General features: G+C 47.4%; 1 long non-coding RNA gene across 1 annotated transcript in view; it reads right to left on the bottom strand.

Annotated features, from left to right (window-relative positions):
* Positions 1–1,369: 1,369 nt before the first annotated feature.
* LOC121075716 overlaps positions 1,370–23,170 on the bottom strand; it is a 165,603-nt gene continuing 143,802 nt past the window's right edge. The window contains exons 12-14 of the long non-coding RNA XR_005823123.1: positions 4,503–4,732; positions 2,755–2,959; positions 1,370–1,836 (exon numbers count right to left, since the gene is read on the bottom strand). This is a non-coding gene — a long non-coding RNA (uncharacterized LOC121075716). The remainder of the gene's footprint in view (positions 1,837–2,754; positions 2,960–4,502; positions 4,733–23,170) is intronic.

Here is a 23,170-nt window from a genome sequence, read left to right as displayed (position 1 = left end):
TCTACTGGCGTAACCCATGCTGTTAGTAAATGGATTATTTCCACTAAAATGCGTATTCTCCTCCCAACACCATCTATAATGTTGAAATGACACTTTCCTCTTTGTCTTCTGTTTCCTTACTATAATCACTTCTGGAAAATCACCACTGTACAATTTGCCTGTTCAGTGCCTGTAACATGGTGGCTCTTGACCGAGTTTTTGGCCTGAGGGCACAGCTTTGGCACACCCAGCATTTGGAGAGCTTCATTTCACCATCTTCAGGAAAAACATCCACCTGCCCCACCAAGGCCATTTAGGCACAAACACTCTGACAAGATCCTAAATGACTGGGAGCTGAGCTCATTCACAACAATTACTGAAGAACCACACATGAAGGGGTAAAAATCCCATGCTGATGAATTCTCAGAAGCTGTCAGCTGTGGGGAAATGCACTCATCCCACTGTTTGACACGGGGAAGCCACTGGGACAAGGCTGCCTTGCTGCGGCCCTCTCCCTGGCAGGACCTGCCTCTGGGCTGGTAGGACCCACTGAGATGCACAGGCGCAGACTCAAACATTCATGACTTCCTTTGGAACAAAATCTCTTTTTCTCAAGGCAGGATTGAGGCTGTGTAAGTTCAAATAGTGACACTTGATCAGGTTCTTCTTTTGAGATGCATCTCCAGACAAGAAATTCCACCACACGGGGCATGGTACAACAGCCCAAGCTGGCAGGGTTTCCAGGTAGGGTTGGAGGAGATCATTTATATTTTGTGCTTACTGTACCCTTGATATCTCTGTTAAGATCTTTGTCACTACCTAATTCAGTCTGATCCATTTAGATCTGTACAGGGACCACTAGTACTTGTATTACAAGAAACTCCACTGATGCAAGTCTATTTTGCTGTTTGTGGTGTATAGAAAATTGCCTCTTTCTAGATACAGGCTCTATTCAAGAGCTTCTGGCTTGTAATTCACATCTGGTTAAGCTTGGAACAGAGGTTTCAAAGCAACTACTAAAATGATTATGGAAAATAAGGCTATAAAGACTTGATCAGCAAACCACTGAAGGTCTGAAACACCTGAAGCCTGTGTAGACATGGCATGCAAAGAATGGGAAAGAGAGCAGGGATACAGAGAGATGAGATCACTAGATCTCATGGAACAAAGTGTTCTTGGGGTCTGCTACCCCAAAGCCCCACAAATATGAAGCAAAAATAAGTTCAAACTTAAATCCTTTCTGGGAATAAAAGGAAAAAGACTTACAATTTCATATTCTGAATGAGGCCATGCTGAAATACCAAATAAACGAGTAAGTCCACCTTCAACCCATCATGTGCCCATTGTTTCCAGCTAGAACTAAGAGAGCAAATCCCATCCCATCTCCTGGAGTGATGGAAGGGTACAGAAGCCAGGCTTCTGCTGAGATGTAGCTTTTCCCACATTTTGTCAGGCTGGCTGTGAAAGGGACACTTATCAGTTCACTCAGCATTTCATTAGTCAAAGCCGCAAGGATGACTTACAAGAGTCCCGTTTGACATTAAGTGCTAGTGACAACATTATCTGGTGGGATCGCTTGTCTGTGACATGCATTTGCCAAGCACAGAAAGAATACCCATGCCACTGGCTTCTAGAAAAAAACACAACACATGCCAACCAATATGCTTCAAGTCTGCTTTCATGTAGCAAATTAAATGGGTTCATCTTGTTCCACTTCACCCACAGAGGCACAAAATGCAAGTGGCTTGCCTTTCTTCCCCTTTTGACGTGGTCAGAAGACTCCATTACGCCCAGGGAGTACATCAGGCAGATAACTACATTCAATCCATTTAGCTCCATACAGCAAAGTGGCTGTGCCTGCAACAAATTTCATTTCCCCTTCTGAATGAAACAGATCTTGCAAAGTATTATTTCAGAAAACAGAGTTTAAAGAAAGTACTTGCCTGCAATCTGTAGGCAGCACAAGTATAGGCAGCAGCCTTGTTTTCTCTTTCACATAAATTTACTGGTGCAAGAGATCTAAGAATTGGGTCTTTACATTTTCACATCTCCTGGTAGATCTGGTTTCCAGATAAAAATATTTGCTTGTGGAAATCCTTCTCCCTTACTAAGGCAGCCCACGTGAATGCTGCCCTTAGTTTTAACAGGAGTGAAGCAATCTGGTAGTCAACAAAAATGTTTTTCTACAGATACATCACGCTTGCAAAATATACTTCGTATCCTTGAGACTGAAGTCTTTCCCCCCTTCCTGATGTGTGGTATCAAAACATTAAACGGGTTTGCTTGACTTGCTTTCCTATTTCACCACACCCCACTGGGAGGTGTCCTGCCCTGTGTAATTACCCCTCCAACTTCCAGCACAGCGCCGCTCCAGACTGATCATGTAGCCCAGATCAGAGACAAGTAACGTACAGCAGGAGAGAGTGTTTTCTTCTTGCTTCATTTTTCTGCTCGCCTCTGGATAGTGTTACTGAGCCCTGACACTTTCAAGATCAGCCAGACGGGGCACAACTGATTTCCTGACATCCTGGAACCCACCCAAACTGTCCATTAGCCTTGAGTTTTGTGAGCTTGTAATCAATACATCTTCCAAAAGGCTCACAGGCAATACTATTCCCTCTAAAAATAAGTTAACTTTGGGTAAATGAAAGTAAGATTTACTACTTGAGACAGGTGGTGCACAGTAAATAACTCAGGATTTATGAACTGTCACCCATAAAACTCCACTGATCTGCAGCGATAAGGGGGCCCTGGAGCACCGGCACAGGAACTCACCATTAGATCGCTGTTATTTATGTGCATTGCTGTACGAGGACTGGATGCAGCTCATGTCTCCGCGATGCCAGGCGCTATCCAAACCAGGATAGCAGGTCATCAGTCACGTCACTGACAGCGGTAGTCAGTATGGACCTGGGACACGGCCCTGAGTTGGAATTCCTACCAGCATCTCCTTCTGCAACTCCCCTGCCACCTGCTTCACCTGCAGGTGATGGAGAGCATTGGTGAGCTTGTGCTGGGGCTGGTGAGGGAGCCTCGGTTCCTAGTCACAAGGCTGAGTACTTGACATAAAGATGATCATCATTTTACGCTGTTACTGAACCCCCACCATCTACAGAAAGCCTTTAACGTTGCACTGCCAAACACGGGGGTTCTCACCCCTTGATACCTTGCCAGACCCTCACGATTCACCGCGCACACCTGTTGTCTACAGTACATGGCCCAGATACATCCCCTCATCTTGCAGTGAGGGCTAGCAGAAGCACATCATCATCTCGGGCTTGGCCATGGCAAAACAGAGCCCTGGGGTTTTGTGGCTTCAGAGCCCTCAGTTTGTTCAACACCTGAGAGCTCGTTCAGCATTTTCACAACAACTTCCAGAAATATATTCTTAGCAACGCTACTGAAAATCTGCCTCAAGGGACTAAGCATCGTAAGTGACCAAGCCTCACAGAGAGACTGTGCCACTACCACTCCCGGTGCATGCAGCCCACGAAGCTGAGCCATCTGCTCCTCAGCATGCAGAACAGAGCCGACCTTCAGGAGCTCCCTGTTGTAGGAGCTGCTGGTAGCATGTGCTGGAGGGGAAAACTTTACTTCATGCTTGTGGGTTTTTACGTCACACTCAAAAATAAGTCTGCACCCCCATCTGTTTTTCACTATAAGACGTTGATTTTTTGTGGCAAGTGGGGCATTAATGTGGGGCAGAGACACCCCTATAGAACAAAAGCTGCTTAGAATTACCCGATGCCATGTCGTATAAAGACCATTACCACCAGTAACACAAAGATCAGTGTTGATTGCCGTCTGGTTTCTCTCTTTTTTCCTTACTAGAGGCTCCAATCTTGACTCAAATATAGATATTTACGTGGTGGGTGAATAACTATTCCAACAATATGAAAATTGCCATGAGCAAAAGTACTCTGAGCCAGCAGTGGAAAAAAAATTTGTTTCATTTTTTTAAACCAATATCACACGAAATGGAGAAAGCAAGAGAAGCAGTGCCAGGGTGGTTAGCAGCATCCCTGGGAAAAGAGCACCCTTGGCTGCACGAGCTGGTTGAAACCTTCCCTGCCGTCACACCCAACAAGGAGACCTGTCTGCATCCAGAGGTCACTTGCTACCAGTTCTGCTGCACCAGGGACAGCAACAGTGCGAATTCCAGCAAAGCTCAATTCAGACAAAAAAGAAACCCCATCAGAAATAAAATTATCAAGTTGAACTAAGTTTCTTTTCCTAGGTTGCCATGTCTCAACTGACAGCCTAATTCTGCCACTGACTTTGCACAAAGAGTTATAGAAAATGCCGGAATTTCACTCATTTTCTGGACGTTATTTGTAGTAGCAGGTGATTCTTAACAAGAGATATCTGCTGCTTAATTGCAAAAGCAGTTTCACAGTTAATTAGTATGAACAAACAGGTAATTTCAAACGATCTTTTAAAGCTGAAATTCAATCTCGCAGACCAAAAGTCCCATATTTCCAGAGTTACCCAGAAGGAAACATTGAAAAGAAAAGCCTGCTCACCTCCAGAACACTGGGGCTTTCTCCATCAGCTGCAGCCAGCATTGGCCCCAGCACAGGCTCTACTTCAGGGACAGAAGAGCTGAGCATCACACAGCAACCAGAGCAAATACTGTGCAGAAGGGTGCACCTTGAAGGAGCCGCTGGTCTGGTACTTGGGAGATCTGGGTTTCCCTTCCACCACCAGTGCTGCCATTCTTGCATGCTCTCAGCCAGCTGCACAATTAGTGCTTCTGTTGAAGGAAAAAAGAAAAATCACATTTTGCTGGTCATCTTGGTTAGAGTGTTAAGCCCCTTGCAGCGTGACTATCTTCCCCTGTGTGCTCTGCGCAGCCTGGATGGTCACCGTCAGCCAGGGGCTCCAAACACAAATGCTGATGAGCAGTGGCTGCTGAGTAGCATGTATGTGTAGGCAGAGACACAGAAAGGGACACATTTCATTCTCTTTTTTTCCCCCCCTCTTCAGGAAGGAAGCAGCATGATGAAGATGTGTTAATAAAATGTCAAAAGGAGGCCCAGTTACCATCGCATCTTCTTGGAGACATTGCCATTCTCTTGTCTCCTGGTTTACAAGGATGGATGCTCCCACTCCCTGGGACACAGACTGCTTTCAGGCCCGCAGCTCGTTCCATGCTGCACCAGAATGATGCTGACAGCACCAGAGCTTCTCTCACATTTGTCTCAACATCCTCTGCTGCCTCTTACGCTAGAGTCCCTTTGGGCTGGGCTCCTCTTCCTTCAAGGTGGCTTGCCCCTTCCAATGTTGGAAAGGACATTTCACTTTTTATTATTGAAGGAAGAAATACCTAGCTGTTGTAGCCCCTCCTTCAACCTGTCCTGCTCCCGCACGCTCAGCCTGGTGCACAGGTTCCCCTTCCTACACATTTTTGAATGCGTATGCGAAGCAAACAGAAACCCCAAGACTTCTGAGGTTGAACTGGGTCTGGCTCAGGACAAAGTCAAACCAGTGGATTAACAGCCATTAGGGAACGTCAGCCAGCCTTCAAATATAAAACCAAATACTTCCTGCGTGGCTGCGGAGCACATGCCTGAGGGACAGTGTCCCTTTATACCCAGCCTGCTCCCAGCCACGCTGCATGCGCTTGGGTCTCAAGAGCCCAATAAGCTTCATTCAGCAGGAGCAAAAATAGACAAAGATGAAATCAAATACCATGACATTTTCTCAATGTTTCTAGTCAAACAGAAAATTAAACAGGCTCAGTATTATTGCCAGAATGTTAATTTATGCACCACTTCAGGGAAAGCATACACAGAAGGTCAGGTTTAACACTGTTATTAGCTGTTCCACTCCTTCCTCCTAGAAATCCTTACAGAGATACTTTCCAACCAAAGGAGGAATATTTAACATCAGGAAGAGGTGGGTGAAGGGCTGGAGTTTTGTAAGGAAGAGGAAAGCGGGGACATTTCACATCACTTGGTGACAGGCAGACTGGGAAGGCACTATCTACCTCAAAATTGTCTCAAACCTCTGCCCACTCATGCCACGGCCTCTGCATATAACAATGTTGTAGATATACTACAGTGATGGTTTTTGTTTTGTTTTTGTTATGACCCAGTCACAATAAAATCCATTATCCTGTGCCCACGAAGCAGGTAGTGGGAGAGTTTACCCTCTTCAAAGGTTGAATTAACAAAAGAAACACTGAATTTTGATCCAAATTCTAATTATGCAAGGTAAAGGAGTAGACATTTCTGTATCATGCTCATTAAGGCACTGCAGGAAGGCAGGAGAAATGGCCAAAAGACAGTCACTTACGAATGACAGAACCTTTCCAAGTACAATCCTTGCCCCAGGCTTCTTGAAAACAATTTTTGTGACACATTTGTACATTTATGTGAACATGGAAATTGCATACATCCTTTGAGCTGGAAGTATCCTCCTGTGGATCAACCCCCTGCTTTCACAAAATGCAGAACACTGTCTGCAACACAGAACCAGGGCTGGCTGCTCTGGCAATATGCATAGAGAAGAATTGTGCACAGAAAAGAGAAGAATTTGGAAAAAGGGGTCAAATGCACTGCATCCACAAGGAACCAAACACCAGCTGCAGCTGGGATAATGAATCTCCAAAACCAACAGCACCGTTAGTGGAAGAGGGAACCCTCCTTTCCTGAAACCACACAGCACAGAGATCACGGTCATGGTTTTACCAACTTACTGTGGACGACATCTGATGTGCAGCTTCTCCACTGAACTGTGATAGACTTGACCCGATTTCAGGTTGCCTGAGTTTTCTGGCAACAAAAGAAGCTGCATAGGAAAAAACAGACTGATTGCAGATGAAACATGAACCTGAAGCACTTGCTGGAATGAGCATTCATCATGTTCAAGGAGAAGCAAGAGAGTTGAAGGCTGTGATGATTTTTACCAGTTTGAATGAGGAGGCGGTGTTGCAAATATCTCGCAAAATTTCTCTCCTGAATTCATATTCACCAGCCCTCGGAAGTCTCTCTTTTGGAAGACCAAACATCCCAACTCCTTTCAACTAATTAAATGGATTTCCCTGGGAATAACTTGTAGCTGTCACCTCATCAGATGGCGTATTTTAATAAATGTTGGCTTTCTGGTGTTGAAGTGTCTGATTCCCACAGCATTTTGGTCAGACTATTTACCCTGTTTAGTACCCATCAGTCTAGTCTGCTAACAAAAGTTAGCAGTTCAGTGGAAAAACTTACGCCACCAGTTCAAGGCCCTGTTTCAGGATTTTTCACTGCTCCCTTCATATCCTCCCATGCTGCACAAAGCAAGGCTTTTCTCAGAAACCTAAGCCAATGTGGCCCGAGAAACCTGTATGAGAGACAACAGTACCTGGTGATGTAATTCACACCTCATATTGTGCACCTGGAAACATTGGAAGGACTTTAAATTACACTTCACAGGTTTGGTAAACAGCTTCAGAGGCAGCCTTACGGTGCTGCGTTGCCTGGGGCTGGGCCATGCTGCAAGCCAGGATTTGCTGCTCCTTTGCTCCAGTCTGACGCTAGCACTAAGTCTCTCTTCCTGAAGCACGCATCGACAGCAGCTGATGTTCCCGGGAACGCCTTTAGCTGAACAGCTCAGAGAGGCAGCAGAGGTGCTCATCCAACACTCAAGCACCCATACTGCCACCCTGGACTTTGAGCAGGCTCCGCTGCAGCTGGTACCAAGGCAGTGGCACCATGGCTGTCTCCATCGGCAGCAGCTGGGTGCACGGTGAGAGCAAGGATGCAGCCCAGGCTTGCTGAGCTAGCTGGGTCAGCACAGCACAGCGCGGGCTGTTACTGACTTGCAGGCTCCGGCCGTGACAGCCCACTCCTGATTACACACCATTTACCTACAGCCACGTACAAGCCACATCCCACGTCCAATAAACCTTCACAGATGCTTGTATTAACTAAAGTCCCCAGCAGCTACTGCTGTTTCATCTTTGCTAGCAGATAAAGCCATGGGTCCCTGAAAGCCAGGTATTTAATATTCCTTTCCAGAAATCCTCAGAAACCCCAATTCTGAGAGCCAGGATTTCCATTATCACCAAGTGGAGTTATGGAATTGGCTGGAATCTTTCTACTGCTTGAAAACTTACTAGGTTCCTGCTCTGCCTGCAGGGGAATTTGTGGTGTGCTGAGGATGTAATTACAGACCAAATAACAGCCTCACAGTGCAAATGCTTGTCAGGCAGAACCATCATTAGTTAATATTTCATTAGGATCTTCCTGATTTTCTTACTTTTTAGAAAACTGAAAATTTAGCATGTCACCAACATTCCTTATGTCTTTTTGGAGACTATCAACTGCTTTTGGATATATCAAGAAGCTTGGTGTTCCTTGGCTTTGTCTCAAGCCCTTTCCCAAATCAAACAAACACTGAATGAAAGCTGCAGCAACTTTACTAAGAGCTAATAAGAGTTTCCAGAAAAATGGTTTCAGGAAAAGAAAACAACAAATACAATGAGCAAAAGAATCACAGAATCATTAAGGTTGGAAAAAACCTCAAAGATCATCGGGTCCAACCATCACCCTACCAACACTATCACTCACCAAACCATGTCCCCAAGCACCACATCCAACCTTTCCTTGAACACCTCCAGGGACGGTGACTCTACTACCTCCCTGGGCAACCCGTCCCAATGCCTAACCATTCTGAGAAGAAATTTCTCCTAATTTCCAACACGAACTTCCCCTGGTGCAACTTGAGGCCATTCCCTCTTGTCCTGTCACTAATTACCTGGGAGAAGAGGCTGACCCCCGCCTCACCAAAACCTCCTTTCAGGAACAATAATTTCTGAAGTCATTCACTAGAAAGGACTTAAAGTTGTCCTTACGTCCCAGAGCTGTCAGCAGCGCCACTGCTTTGTCACTACCGCGGGTGACAGAAAAGACGGCTCAAGACAAACCAGCTGCAGGAAAAGAGCCACTTGCTGAAAGACTCTTCATTTACTGTTTAAAATCAGTAGTGTGCTGAACCAGTGATGTAGTTTTCAGTCCTTTTAGAAAGAAGGAGACCAAAGTGTAGAATGGAACCACAAGAGAGGTGATAACCTGGACTGAAACAACCAGTGGGCCTCTTGGGAGCACCCACGTTCTGCCCTGGCAATACAACTGTGGAGCAAGCACACCCAGTAACTCGTACCACTTCACTGCTGGCAGAATACTTATGCCCAAATACCCTGCATTATCACATGCAGCTGTGCCCAAGCCTTGGGACACATCTGGTGACATTGCATTTGTTTCCCAGAGGGACTTGGAGGATACAGTTCCCTGCCAGGAGCTTTTTAGGGCTATCGTGAACCAAACACCAACTTCTCACATATAGCCAGCGCCACAATAAGAAATATTTCACAATAAGAAATATTACCACAGTCTTGCAGTACGAGTCGTTAACACACTGAGGTCACTTTGGGTGACACTTGCAATGCCGCCGGCGATAACAACTCTGTAGACACTTGCTCGGGGTTTGAGTAGGAGCCAGACTTTTTAAGGTTTCTTGTGAGAAAGTGTTTCTATGCATGCAACACCGGAGGCCACCTAAATGAGGCACAATAGTTGAGTTAAATAGAACGTTTAAATGAAGGAGGCTTAAGGCACAGCAAGAGAAAAGAGGCCCAAATGGAAGAGCTCTGATAAACTTGTAAGGCACAGAAAAGGCCATGAAAGACACTAGACTACTTGCATGACCAAGAGGTCAATCTTAAAAAGTGTTCTATCTTCAACTAGCTTTTCAGAAGTGAACTTTCTGTTAAGTAACTTGGCTCTCTCTTCCACTTTGCTGTCTTCTCCCCCAAACCAATATGAACGTAATATGGTTAAGTCTTCTAGCTCTCCTTCTAACAGCTGAGGTGCATCACCAGGGACATAAACAGAACACATAGGTCCCTCTGTTAGCGAAAACCAGGCTAATAAATTGTTCTCACACAAGACAAACTTAGAGAGCAACTTTTTTTCAGGTTAAGTGGGGTTAACGGTTGGATGAGATGCACATTTCAGTGTGATTTCACTGCTGAAATGGAGCCATCCCTGGGGTGGAGTCCTGCAGCTGCTGGTAGCACACGTTTTGCTCAATATATCCAAAGAAAGAATTATGCAAGTAATCAAACAAAACAGCTGAGGATACATCAGCAGGAGGGTAGTACACTGAGATGAAGCATTCTTGTTCTTGCTACATACACCAAGTGACTTCTGCTTTCCCCGAGGAGCGGTATTTTTCCAGCCATACTGGCTGTCAGTGGGAAGGAGGAGGACAGGCAGCAGGCTGGTGGCACCAGTACAGAGGGAAGCTCTCCATCAGCAACCTGTGGTGCCCGTCCTGCGCTTCACTTGTGCTCCTCTCCCTCATGGACTGCGTGGCAAGGGACCGTGACTGCGGAGCAGGGAGCTCTGAGGAACGTCAACGCCTGCTAATATTCAGCTGGCAGCCACCGAGGCAAGAGAGATGCCCTTTCCTCTTCGCATCTCCCAGGAGGTGGCCGGGCAGCTGATAGCTGTACAGTGCTATCAGACACGCAGCAAGACACCAGCTACTAATTTTTCATGTTTTTTCCCCAATCTCCTCTACTCACGCCTTGCCAGCTTGCTTCACCCTTAGCAGGCTGAAACCATTTCATATCCTGCTGGCTTTATTCCAACTGTCTTGACACAACACAGCTTCTCCTATTTCTAATCACACATTTCCTGGCATTATCCCCACTGGAAACCTCCAGTTCTGATAACGTTCGATGACCTTTCCCTTATTATTTCCCCACGGTGCTCTTCGGTCTCTGGTAGGTTCTAAAATTGGGATTTGCCTTCCTGGAAAGCCAGACACTCAGGGTGAGTGACTCACGAGCCTTGGCATGCAGCTCCCACAGCCCGGGACACAAAGGCAGCACCTTCCCCCACATATAGTGGAGCTAACAGTAGGAAGTATTATTTTGCAGGGCTGTGCTCAGTGATTTCCTAGAAAAGCAACAAAAATGCCACATGTGTTTGTGTTTCCATGTGAATTCAGCACAAGGAAATCCACACAGGCCACATGCAGTTTAGAAATTGTAGGTGTTAGGAGCCTCGTGTCTGCATAATGTCTTGCCTTTGGTATGCAGTAAACATTCCACATCTTTAGGGGCAACTCCCACATAGCCAGGAGAAGGAGGACTTTTAAAACTCAAAATCCTAACTTCAGCACAAAGGCACGAGCAGACAATAAATTTTACATCTGCTGAGGGAGCGTCCAATTTCACTCCATTATTTTGATACGCTACTTTAGTGGAACGATTATGCAAGAGCAATCACAGACGGACAAAAAAATAATGAAGAACTCTGAAGACAGAAGGATGTCTTAGAGGTAAGGCATCGACAGAGACCCGTGAGATCCAGCCCTGCCAGCCATCAGGTCACACTGCAGAAGTCAAGGGGGCCAGATTCTCACTGAGCCTTGCAGCTCACAACCAGAGCCTTGCTCAGAAAGAAAAGGCAGCTCTTATCTCAGTACCAAAAAATCAACAGCCACTCAGAGCATGATGCTAAGCAGTTGCTAAATCACATCCTCCACATCTGAGGGATGCTGATGGGTACTGCCTCTCTGGGGTACATTTCTACCTGCCATCTGGGGTCACAAGCACGTGTTTCCTTGTCCCTCTGCTGTCCTTCTCTGCGATGGGGACTGATGTCCTAATTTTCCTTTGTTTCCCACTTTATTTGATTTTAAGGGATCATTTTCTAAATAAAAAATTCTAGTTCAAAATGCAGAATGCTTCAACCTGGAAGACAGAGAAAACGGAAAGCATTTGAACCTAAGCACAAATGTCACAACCAAGTCAGCTCAGGCAAACACCAGAGTACATGTGCACAGCTGCACACACCTTATCCCCATCTGTCCCCAACAGGCAGAACAACTGTAGGAGCTACAGGAGCTCTGAGGCCACCGGGAAAATATCAGAGCATCTCCAGCTTTCCCAGGTGCACAGACAACCCAGACACTTCACACCAGGGAGAGAGAAAAACCACCACAATTTCCACTACAGAATTACTGGGGGGGGGGGGGGGTGCAGGGGAAGAGCTTACACAATTCAACACCCCTCTGAAGGAAGAGTCATATGGAGAAACATTATTTGAAAGGAAAAAAAATAAAAGAGCCATGAGGTCATTTATATTGATTCCAGGCTGAACCTTGTAGATTAATTATGGGGGAAAAATAGGTATTGACAGCTGGATGTTGACTCTAAGCCGGTTATTAGAACAAGGCAGGTCAAGTGTGATCTTTAGAGGAAACAGCTTCTGATAGGGTCCTGGCGCTACGTTTCTTAGGTAACTGGACTCCATCCAAACCATCTGGCTCTTCTGCATTTCATGCTAACAAAGAGTACTTCACAAAGCCTGGAAGAAAATCCTGTACAAGAAAGGTAAGAATCACGCTCAGAAATGTGCCATCCAGGAGATATTTGATAGATTTTAGGAAGACTGGAGTTGGAAGGAAGGAAGGTAGGGAAAGAAAAAAAATGCAGAAAGAAATGTTCATACCCGAGAAAAAACAAGACAGTCCCTGCATTGTCACATGTGGTTTTGCATTATTTGATCTTACTGAAGCTGAAAGCCTCTTTCTCAGGGGGGCAGAGAACAGCAGACTCAGAACCACAGCTCCTGAGGCTGTGTCTTGGCTCATCTGAGGAGAGCAGCCCGAGCAGGTTAGCTTGCCTGCCTGCTTTCCACCAGCACAAGTTAAGAGCTTTTTAAACCCAAACACAGTGGTGGTTTCCTCTTATACAGAGATGCCCAAGCAAAATCACCCCAGCCCAGATCACAGCTTGCTCAGCCATCAGGCAAAAATATGGGACTTCAAAGTTCCAGTGCCTCCTTCCACCTAATCCACTGGATTTAATCTCAGTTGCTAAAGCTAAACTGGACTCATAGAGATGCCCATTGTGAGGCACAGGAATGTGACTGTGTCCTTCACATCTATTCATTTGTAGCAGGATCAGCACACGGACTCTGAGTCTGCGATGACAAACCTGTGCAAAACTGACAGCTACAGAATATTTGGCAGTGAAAAGGCATAACCAGGGTTCTCAGCAGATGCTCCTAATCTGCCCTCCAAGGCAGGTGGGAGCTTATTGACAAATTCCTTGAGTTCAGCTGGGTGCCAGAGGGTTTTCTCCCATCTCAGTTCAGCCAAGTGCTTTGTCACTGCCTACATGGCTATTCTGGGAGGGTACTGGGAACCCGTGGTCAGTACTGGGGTGGTCTCAGCAGTACTGGGCACTCTGGGAGGGTGCTAGGGGTGCTCTAAGCAGTACTGGGAGGCACTGGGAGAGTACTGTGTGAACAGGATGGGTCTCCTCTTTGCCAGCAAGGCATAGGGACAAAACAGTTGAACACAGCAAAGTGATTGACCTTTGGCAGCTTTTAGTCCTCCTATGATACCTCCTGTGTCAAAGCTCATCTGTGTTCACCCAGGTTCCTACAAGTGCTGCCTCTGCAGCAGCTGCTCCCGTGCAGAGAACCCACCAGCTCACTGAGCACCCCCCACCCCCCCCCCGGCCTGGTCCCAAAGGGGAAGCAGGAGCCTGCAGCAGAGGGGTGTGCAGGACAAGGTGTGGGTGCTCCAAGTTAGCCGCAGGGTTTGTTCAGCGGCACGGGAACCTCTCCAGTCCTCCATCCAGGAGACACAGCACCCCGCTGTGTCTTCGCATGCATTTTAAACTGCAATGCAAACAAACAAAAGCATGCAATAGCACCTTCCATGCCTAATCGTTACTCTTGGAGTTTTCACTTCTCATCACCTTGGGGACCTTTTACCAAACCGTGGACCCCCACATCACACCACAGGGCAGGTTGAGCAAACAGCTCCGACCCTGCTGCCAAGCTTCTCTTTCCTTTTTCTACTCTTCCAACAACATCAGGGTTACATTCTGCCCTGCCAGCATCCAGCACCCTGTACACAAGCTGCAAATTGCTGTCATCTAAAGAAACGAAAGGCCTATAGACCATTTTAGCAAAGATACAGCCAAACACCTAGCTATGGGGCTGTGGTCCTCCAGGACCTTGGCACAGCTCCATACTGACGCTGCCCAGGTAGAGCTCTCAAACACACATCACTACTGTTTCTCTCCCTCCCATGTCCCAGCTTCTCCCTTGGTTTTAGTCTCAGCAAAACAACTTCTCTGCTACTCGCTTTCAGCATGAGCTCCGTACATAACTCAATTTCTTCCACCTCACCTGGAGCAAGGTCAAAATGCAAAGGAAAAGGTTTTTGCCTCATCCAGGAGCTTTTTCTTGCGAACAGGTGAGTGGTCCTAAAGATGCTGGAAGAAAGCGAACAGAGACGAAAGCTCAGCACCTCCTGTCCAGATGGCATGGCGCTTTGTTTCCTCTCATCCAGCTTCTCTGAGAAGCAGGTGGGGCTGATACCATGAAAGGCAACTTCTCCCCATCTCCCCTCGTACTGCTAATGATCTGAATGCAGAAGCTTTCAGAAGCACCTAGGGAACGCACGCGCCCAATTTCTAATGGAAATAAAGCATCAAAAGCCCCTTTGGCTATGTCACCACAATGGCCCATATGCAGCCTGACATAAAGAAATAACAGCTATTTACAGAGTGGTATAAGGATCAGGTTACTGCTATAAATATTTCCAAACACTGTTGAAACTTTAATTAATCCACTCTGACAGCAGCTCACTGTGGCAAATAAAGCTTGTCCTTTCTGTGGTGGTGGTGGTAGGGTTAGAGCAGAGATTTAATACACGCTACAGCTTCTCCTGATACTGGCTCTGAAGAGTGTCAGTGCCGTTGCTGACCACCCCTGGGGATGGACCAGATTCCAGTATGAGGGCTGATATAAAAATCAAAAGCCCTCAGTTTGATACTTTTTAAAGAGGGGATGGGGACCTGGCCCTCATCACAAGGCAGAAGCAGCCCCAGAGAGTGTAATGACCACAGTTACCTTCTACCGATAGGAAGCAGCTATTTAATCACAGCCAATTATTCTGAAACAAGTCTAATTTTGCACTTTCACATTTTACAGCCATGATTAAAAGGTGAGAGAGACCAACACCACATAACAGGCTCCTGAACTCAGCCAAAAATATGGGATACAGTAGCTGATTGCAGGAAATAGTTTTCTATGGACACCTCACATTGGCTCTCAAAATTATTTTGGTCCACGATAAAAACCAAGCAGGATGGCTCAGCCATCCTGTAATTACTCTCATGACCTGCTATGAAAGAGGTGGTTAAAAAAAAAGCATGTTGCATCTTCATTCATGTATTTTTAGGTTTTCATATACAACTATGTATGTAACTATGTATGGGATCAGCCTATTCTTTAGGTGTAAAGATAGAAAAAGAGTGATAACCTTTCCACCCAACCAAATATTTTATATATCTGAATATTTGTATGTAAGCACACAAGGATTGAAGGACAAGGCATCATACATGCTGTACACCAGCTGGCATCAGCTTCTCCCTCTTCAGCTGACTACTGCACACCTCTGGAGCATTCTGCTACCCAAGGGTGACTGCCTCCACTCTTGAAGAATCATAGAATGATTAATGTTGGAAAAGACCTCAAAGATCATCTGGACCAACCATCACCCTACTACCAATATCACCCACTAAACCATGTCCCCAAGCATGTCCAACCTTTCCTTAAACAGCCCCAGGGACGGTGACTCCACCACCTCCCTGGGCAAGCCGTCCCAATGCCTGACTGCTCTTTCTGAGAAGAAACGTCTCCTCGTTTCCAACCTGAACCTAACCATCCTGAGAAGAAATTTCTCGTAATTTCCAACACGAACTTCCCCTGGCAAAACTTGAGGCCATTCCCTCTAATCCTATCACTAGTTACCTGTGAGAAGAGGCCAACCCCCAGCTCCCCACACCTTCCTTTCAGGTAGTTGCAGAGCGCAATGAGGTCTCCCCTGAGCCTCCTCTTCTCCGGACTAAACACCCCCAGTGCCCTCAGCCCCTCCTCACAGGACTTGTGTTCCAGGCCCTGCACCAGCTTCGTTGCCCTTCTCTGGACACGCTCCAGGGCCTCGATGTCCTCCTTGTATTGAGGGGCCCAAAGCTGAACACAGCACTCGAGGTGCGGCCTCACCAGAGCAGAGCATGGGGATGATCACCTCCCTGGTGTGCTGGCTGCACTATTCCTGACACAAGCCAGGATGCTGTCGGCCTTCTTGGCCACCTGGGCACACTGCTGGCTCATGTTCAGGTGAGCATCAATCAGCACCCCCAAATTCTTTTCCTCTGCACAGCTTTTGAGCCACTCTGCCCCCAGCCTGTAGCGCTGTGTGGGGTTGTTGTGGCCAAAGTGCAGGACCCGGCACTTGGCCTTGTTGAACCTCATCCCATTGCCCTCTGCCCATCGACCCATCCTGTCCAGGTCCCTCTGCAGGGCCTTCCCACCCTCTGGCAGATCAGCACTTCCCCCCAACCTGGTGTCGTCTGTAAATTTACTGAGGGTGCACTCAATTCCCTCATCCAAATCTTCAATAAAGATATTAAAGAGGACGGGCCCCAACACCGACCCCTGGGGAACACCACTCATGACTGGTCACCAGCTGGATTTCACCACCTCTCTCTGGGCCTGGCCATCCAGCCAGTTTTTAACCCAGCAAAGTGTACCTGTCCAAGCCATGGGCTGCCAGCTTCTCCAGGAGAATACTGTGACAGGCACCACACACACCAACCAACAGTCCCCCCCCACTTCCTGGGGGACCAACCCCGCAGTCCTACTCCAGAGCACTTGTTCAAGGCAAGAAAGGAAAAAGTGGCAGAAAAAGGGATGAGAAAGCAATGAAGGGTGGTGTTAGGCAATAAGCCCTCAGTAGCTATAGGCTGGCTAAGGACTGCACCTTCTGTTTTATTTGAGCTCAGGCATGCAAGCCCATGGGATTGGGTCCCCTTAAAATAAAGGTCCCACTTCATCTTTTTGGAAAACAACCTCCAGACCATCCTGAGTGCCATTATTTCACAGTGGCTCACCGCACACATTCCCAACGAATCTCAACATTTATGGTGAGGGATCCCCCTCTGAACCACGAGAAGGCAGCTCTCACCGTGGCAGGGACTGCCAGGGGTCTGCAGTCCTTCTGTATGCCCCCTGAGCTGCAGGGCTGCAAGGTGAGTATGACTGCAGTTGATGAACACAGGCTGGAGGATCCACTGAGCTTGGGCTGGGTGCCTAAAATTAGAGGTAGTGAATGTGGCTACACTGCAGGCCTACTGCACAGCCCAAGGTTAACACCTGCCCAGACAAGTCACCTCTAATAGTCTTCCCTTTAGACCCAAACTGAGTCGTGTTTCTCACAAGCCTGCCGTTATCTCCATTTCCTTGGGTAAATTACAGGCAGGAGCCCCAACCAGCACAGGGCCGGGTGGCACCCAGCGCTGCCCCACGGGAGGCTGGTGAGACACCTACTGCTGGGGATGGTTGCTGCTAGGTTTGGGTAGGTGCAGAAAGGATGGGAGGTGTTTCTGCAGCAGTAACTTCAGAGCAAGTTCATTCCTCTGAGCCCAGACCAAGGTCTAGGCTACAGACAAAGCTTTCAGTCCCCTTCTCCAACACCTCCTGGGAGCCCTGTGGCCACCACAAGCCTCACGGCCACCATGTGGGCTGCTGTGGCCCCTGCACTCAGCTGTCCCCAGAACCTGCTGCAGATCTACCAGACAGACAGGCAAGGAAACCTCCTATTTTAAACAAAACCATCATCCAACAAATGTACCAAAACACTTTTCTTAAACATTCACAAAAAAAAAGTTCCAAAATGCTTGTTTTGACATTTCTGAAATGAGTCACCAGGAATACTTTGGGGTATTTATAAAATCTGTGTTTAAATGAAGGGGTATAAATAGAGTTTAGGTTTTTATTTAAAGTGAAGACTGGGGAAAGGAGCTGAGATTTCTTGTTTGGTTGTTGTTGGGTGGTTTTTGGGGGAAGTTTTTCCTGAAGCTGGATACAATCTCAAAACAAGACAGAGACATCAACTCTTGAAGTTTTCCACAGACAGAAAACACTTTTCCTGAGCATCCCTAGTCACCACATCCATTGCTTACACTTCCCCATCAAAACTGTCATGTATCAAGCAAGCTTACGTTCCCAGTCAGCAAATTAAGGCTGCAGAGGCCTGGATTTAAGGAAAAACACACACACACAAAAAAAAAACATGCTAACAGTTACAAGCAACAAAACCCCAATGGAACAGAGTCTGGAAAGTTCAACATCAGCCTGGCCAAGAGCTTTCCCCCTGTGTAACATTTTTGGAGCAGACGAGCCAGTAAACAGCATACCAGGCTGATGTGCACCATATGACAGAAACCTGCGAGGAGAGCGTTCCCCCAGCCTCAGCCTGCAGGGCCACGGACATAGCAGAGTGGGCAGGATGGGCCCTCAGCTTGGTCCTGCAAAGTTCAGTTCTCCTTTGTGAGAGGAGTTGCAGGGCTGGGAGAGGGGAATGCACCCATCCTGCTGTGAGGGCATCGGCTACACTTGTCCTTCATCTTCTTCCCTTCACAGGCCACTTCAGCCTGAAACCAGTGACAAGAAGCTGTCCAAGTGGACAGGACTAGGAGACCCCACGCAGGCTCCACACCACCACCTGGGCACTAGGGTCACCACAGCATGCCCAGGGAGGTCATGCCACGGGCTTTGTTTTGATGCAAAATCAAGGCCCAACTTGCCTGATGGATTTTGGACCCTGTAGGTCTAGCAGGTGCACGTTGGCTGCTCAAATGGCTGCTTACTAGCAGATAGCTGCTCACCCCATCCATCAAATGGGCACCACAGGTGTCCGAGCAAGTACATCTGCTCTGAACACGGCCAACTGCCTTTCTCAGGCTAGTGGTCTCTGAATGGTGTACAGAAACCAACACCAATTTATGGTAGTCAAAGCCAATCTGTCTGCAGAAGTAACCTCATTATCTGTGACAAGCTGAACTCCAGCGCCCAGTAATGCTTTCGGGGGAATAACTGGAGGATACGGCTTATCTTGCTGCTTCCATGTGGCGATTATAAATCCAGTTGGCTGGATTATTATGTCAGCTGGCTCTCTGGAGGTGAACGGGTGGAATATTGTGAGGAGTATCAGCTGGGAATACAGATTTAGCTCCAGAGCAGCAAGCAAGCATTTGGGCTGTGCTGTCTCCAGGCTTGGAGTGGTTTCAGCCAATCCCCCAAACCAGTAGGAAGTGTCAGAGTCCAGCCCAGTGGAGAAGGCAAACATCTGAGTAAAGCAGTCCCAGGAATTGAGGCAAAAGGACTGCATGGCTGGTATTAGAGTAGGGCAGGAAACAACGTTATCATCTGAGGAGAACGTGGTATTTTGCAATGTTCTCCTGTCCAAGATCAGTGAAAAAAGTCTTAAGAGTTTTTGGCAAACCAAGTTAAAAAAAAAAAAAAAAACAACTCTAGTTTAAGCATTCAATCTGCACTGATGTCTCTGCCAGTCCTCCTTCCCCTCCCTAGTTTGCTTTTAAATTTAAAGGACAGAAGAGCCATTTTTTTTAATTGCAGTTTTCCATTTTTCTAGGCATTAAGCACCACAAAGACAGAAGGCCAACCAGTCCTGACTCCCGCAGGCATCTCCCTACCCAGCTCCCCACCCACTTCCATTGAGGGTCACAGCCATCACTTCTGTACCAGCTTTTGGCAGTCAGTCTTTCCCTCCCTGCTGCTCAGCAAGGGAATAACCAGCTTGAAAAACTACTCACATGATAAACACGCAGGAACCATGGGCTTTCTGCTAAAACAAAGCCAGACACGTAGGATCTGTGATGCAGCCAAAAATTACCCCATAGCTGCATATTTGCAGCTTTGCTGCTGCACCCTAATCCAGAGGGCCCCCAGCTATGGTGACTGAGTGCCTACAGGACCAGGTGAGGAGCTTAACGAATCCATGGCCAAATAAGTGAAATGCTGCGTGTGGAGCAGACAGGCCCAGGGGAGGTCCTGAGCTGCTGACATTAAACAAATCCCTCACCCTTACCTCTTTCTTGTGCCACATTTCTGCAAGCTTCTGACAATCTTTATATGAATGCAACAGTGCTCACATCATTTCCATACAACTCCCATTTCCACTACCAGACTCAGGCTATTTCTTCTATAGCTCCAGATCAATAAACCTCAGCGAGGAGACAAGAGCCACCTATATTTCCATTAAATAAATACATACGGAAGCATTATGTGTTTCTTCAAAGAAGGGAAATAGCCCTCTTGCACTGCACTACAGAAGACACACCAAAAGCTGAACACAAGATGGGTCAAGGATGATGACCAGCAGCTGGGGAGGAGGGAGACCTGCAGAGCCAAGCCCCATGCCCCCACACACATGGGGCAGCACAACTCCATCACTGCAGGGGAAGAACACTCACTTCTGCAGGCGGTAACTACCAAAAGGAGGCAACGAGCAGCAAACAGCAGGATGCATGCAGAGGCTGGCAGGAGTGGCCAAGGCAGAAGCTGGTGCTGCAAAGCCTGGGAGATGAGTAGGTGAGCAGGGTAAGGTGGGGAAGGGGACAGCTGCTTAGATATGGCTCATGGGGATGGCAGGAGGCTGAGGAAAGATGCCAGACCCTAAGATTTAGCAAAGAAATGCTCTTGCAAGAGAGGGGCACTCACAAACATGTCTTGTTAAGGAAATGTATATACATATGTATAAATCACAGTTCAATCCTTTGCAGAAATAATGTGAATTGCTAACTTTCCTCTGTTTGTTCAGTGACAGCCAGACTGACAGACAACAGCAGACAGACAACCTGAAATCAGGGAGGCCACGCAGCATGCTACCAACGCTTGTGCTCTTTCCATTAAAGCCCCAGGGCTGGGGCTTTTACAGTAGCAACTTCTCTATAAAGAAAACAAATTGCTCTTCATCACAGCCACAGAGACAAAACTTCAATGTATTCATCCTAAAGATTAGTCACAGTAAGACAAAAATAAATTCAAAGCTGGTGACTGCTGAGAGCCCCAGCTCAAGGCTGCTAGGTCCCTGAGAGCTGCTGCAGTTGGAACAGAAATTAGGAAGACACGCATTTGACCTAGAAGTACGTTTTACTCTTTCTTGCACATAGTCCCAAGCCTCCAGAAAGAAATGCAATGCTGTGAAATGGCCGTTCTCACCCCAGCCCTGCTCCAGATGACCTACAAGCAGGTTGCCATCGGTGCAATGGGAAGGGGAGCAGGTGCTACAAAGGCTACAGAAATGCACCAGGGCTAAAATCCAGCAAGCACCAAAGAACACTGCTGGACCGGGACTCCTGACCTCCTCTCCACAAGCCCTGCCGCCAAAGTAGCCTTTTCCAAATGAGATTTCCGCCCTATTCATTTTGACAGCACAGCCTGCGCCCTTGGGAAAAAGAAAGAAAGAAAGAAAGAGCAAGAAGATCAAAGCTCTGCAAGTCTGTAATATTTTATTAGTCCCTTCCATCTGTCACGCACCGATGAATCATTTGGAATTAAGCCCCCTCCTGAGAACCGCTACCTTTTCGTGGCTGACTTCAGCTTGCAAGAAGCCTTTATCGGTTTTTCGTTCTGTCTGAATGAGTTTCAGCTCCTCATTCACAAACCAGCCCCTGCTCCTTGAATTGGAGGGTGAGGGAAGGGGAGGGAAGGAGGAGGATCGCACTGCACTTGTCATCTCTTTCACATTCCGCTCGGTGCCTTCTGCATCAATGGAGACCTTGGGAATCCACGGGCTTTGTTCTCCTCTGTGTGTGCGGGGGTTCCTGCTGAAAGAGCAGGTAGCAGCAATAACCCTGGGCAAACAATAACCCAAATCCATCTGCTGGGGCAAGAGAAAGATGCAACATGCTGCTTTAGGAGAAAGGGGGAGCAGGGGAGAGCCAGATTTCCTGAACACCCCTGAATAAGGCAGAGCAGAGGGAGATTTTTATAATGGGGATAATTGCCTTCTTCTGCTACCACTGCGATGCAAATGGAGGAATTTGAAAAGGGTTATTGCATAGTCTGCCTATGGATAAGCTCCAGAAGATGCTGTGCGATGGAAGTGGAAGGACCCCCACGCGTCTGCAGCCCTTCCCCCTCCAAGGCACTGCCGCAAACGCAGTTCTGCCTTCTGCAGCTCTGAGGGCTCTCCTCCTTCACAAGGGTATGGCAGGTACAGACCACAACAGCCCAGAATTTTATCATCAGTTAGCTTGCCATTTTTTAAAGGGTGCCCAACAGGAAGCATCTTAAAAATGGTCACATTTGTACTGAACACCCACCTACCTCCATTTAAAAAAATAAGTCAGCTCCCACTTGGTGGAACCCACTAAACCATGCAAAAATCACTCTCACAATTCACCTGGTTTTAGCAGGTTTTAACCTTGTCTCATCGGAATCGAGCCCCTTGCCTGAACGCAGGCTTGAGCAAACCAGGAGAACGCTTTGTACCAAAGCCTCTCCCCAGAGGCTCGAAGACAGCAGACCCAGGGCAGCACGCCACGGGGCCGCGTACCGTCTGCTCCACCAAGTCCTGCTCCCAGCGCCCTGGGCCTGGACTGCCCATGGCACAGCAGGACCTTATTCTAGGTAAGGACTCAAGCACAGAACCAAACTATTTGGGCAACCTCTTCGTCTACGTGTAAAATGCAACGTGAGGCACAACGAGCTGGAATTGCTACCTGTGACCTCCAAATCCAGAAGAGAAAGGAAGAGCTAGTAACCAGTTAGGGGAAAAACACAAGTTTTCCTCATACCATCCCAGGAGGGGAACGTTTCTCTGTATTCAATGGGGCACTAAAACCAAAGCACACCCTTGGGACATCCCTCCTTTCCTGGGAGGTGTTTCACTCATCAGCAAGATGGTCCCTGCTGCTCATCCCCTGGGCAACCTGGCCTGCATACCCAGCCACCACGCAGCTGTGTCCCAGGAAAGGCAGGGAACCAGGCAGGGAGCAAAGAAGGATTTTGAAGCCAGCACGCTCCCGAGGTCTGTCTTTCCTAAAGCAGGATTTTTTTCCTTTCTCTATTATCCACATTACATTCAGAGGATGCACGAAAGCTCCAGAGCTGCCCCAGGTGGCCTGTTTTGCCACAGGTATTTACTGAAACTGGTGCTTCTGGATTGCTTAGCAAACACAGCAAGCCATTCACCACTTACTGCTTCACAAAACTGCCTAACAAGCTTTCGAAAACAAATGCTGCTGCCATCACCATCATCGTGAACCTATATTCAGCTTTACAGAACAGCAGCACTG

Source organism: Cygnus olor, chromosome 10, assembly GCF_009769625.2.
Source record: "Cygnus olor isolate bCygOlo1 chromosome 10, bCygOlo1.pri.v2, whole genome shotgun sequence".
NCBI classification, from domain to species: Eukaryota; Metazoa; Chordata; class Aves; order Anseriformes; family Anatidae; genus Cygnus; species Cygnus olor.
Note: the sequence above shows the minus strand (reverse complement) of the source record. Positions and strands in the feature narration are given on the sequence as shown.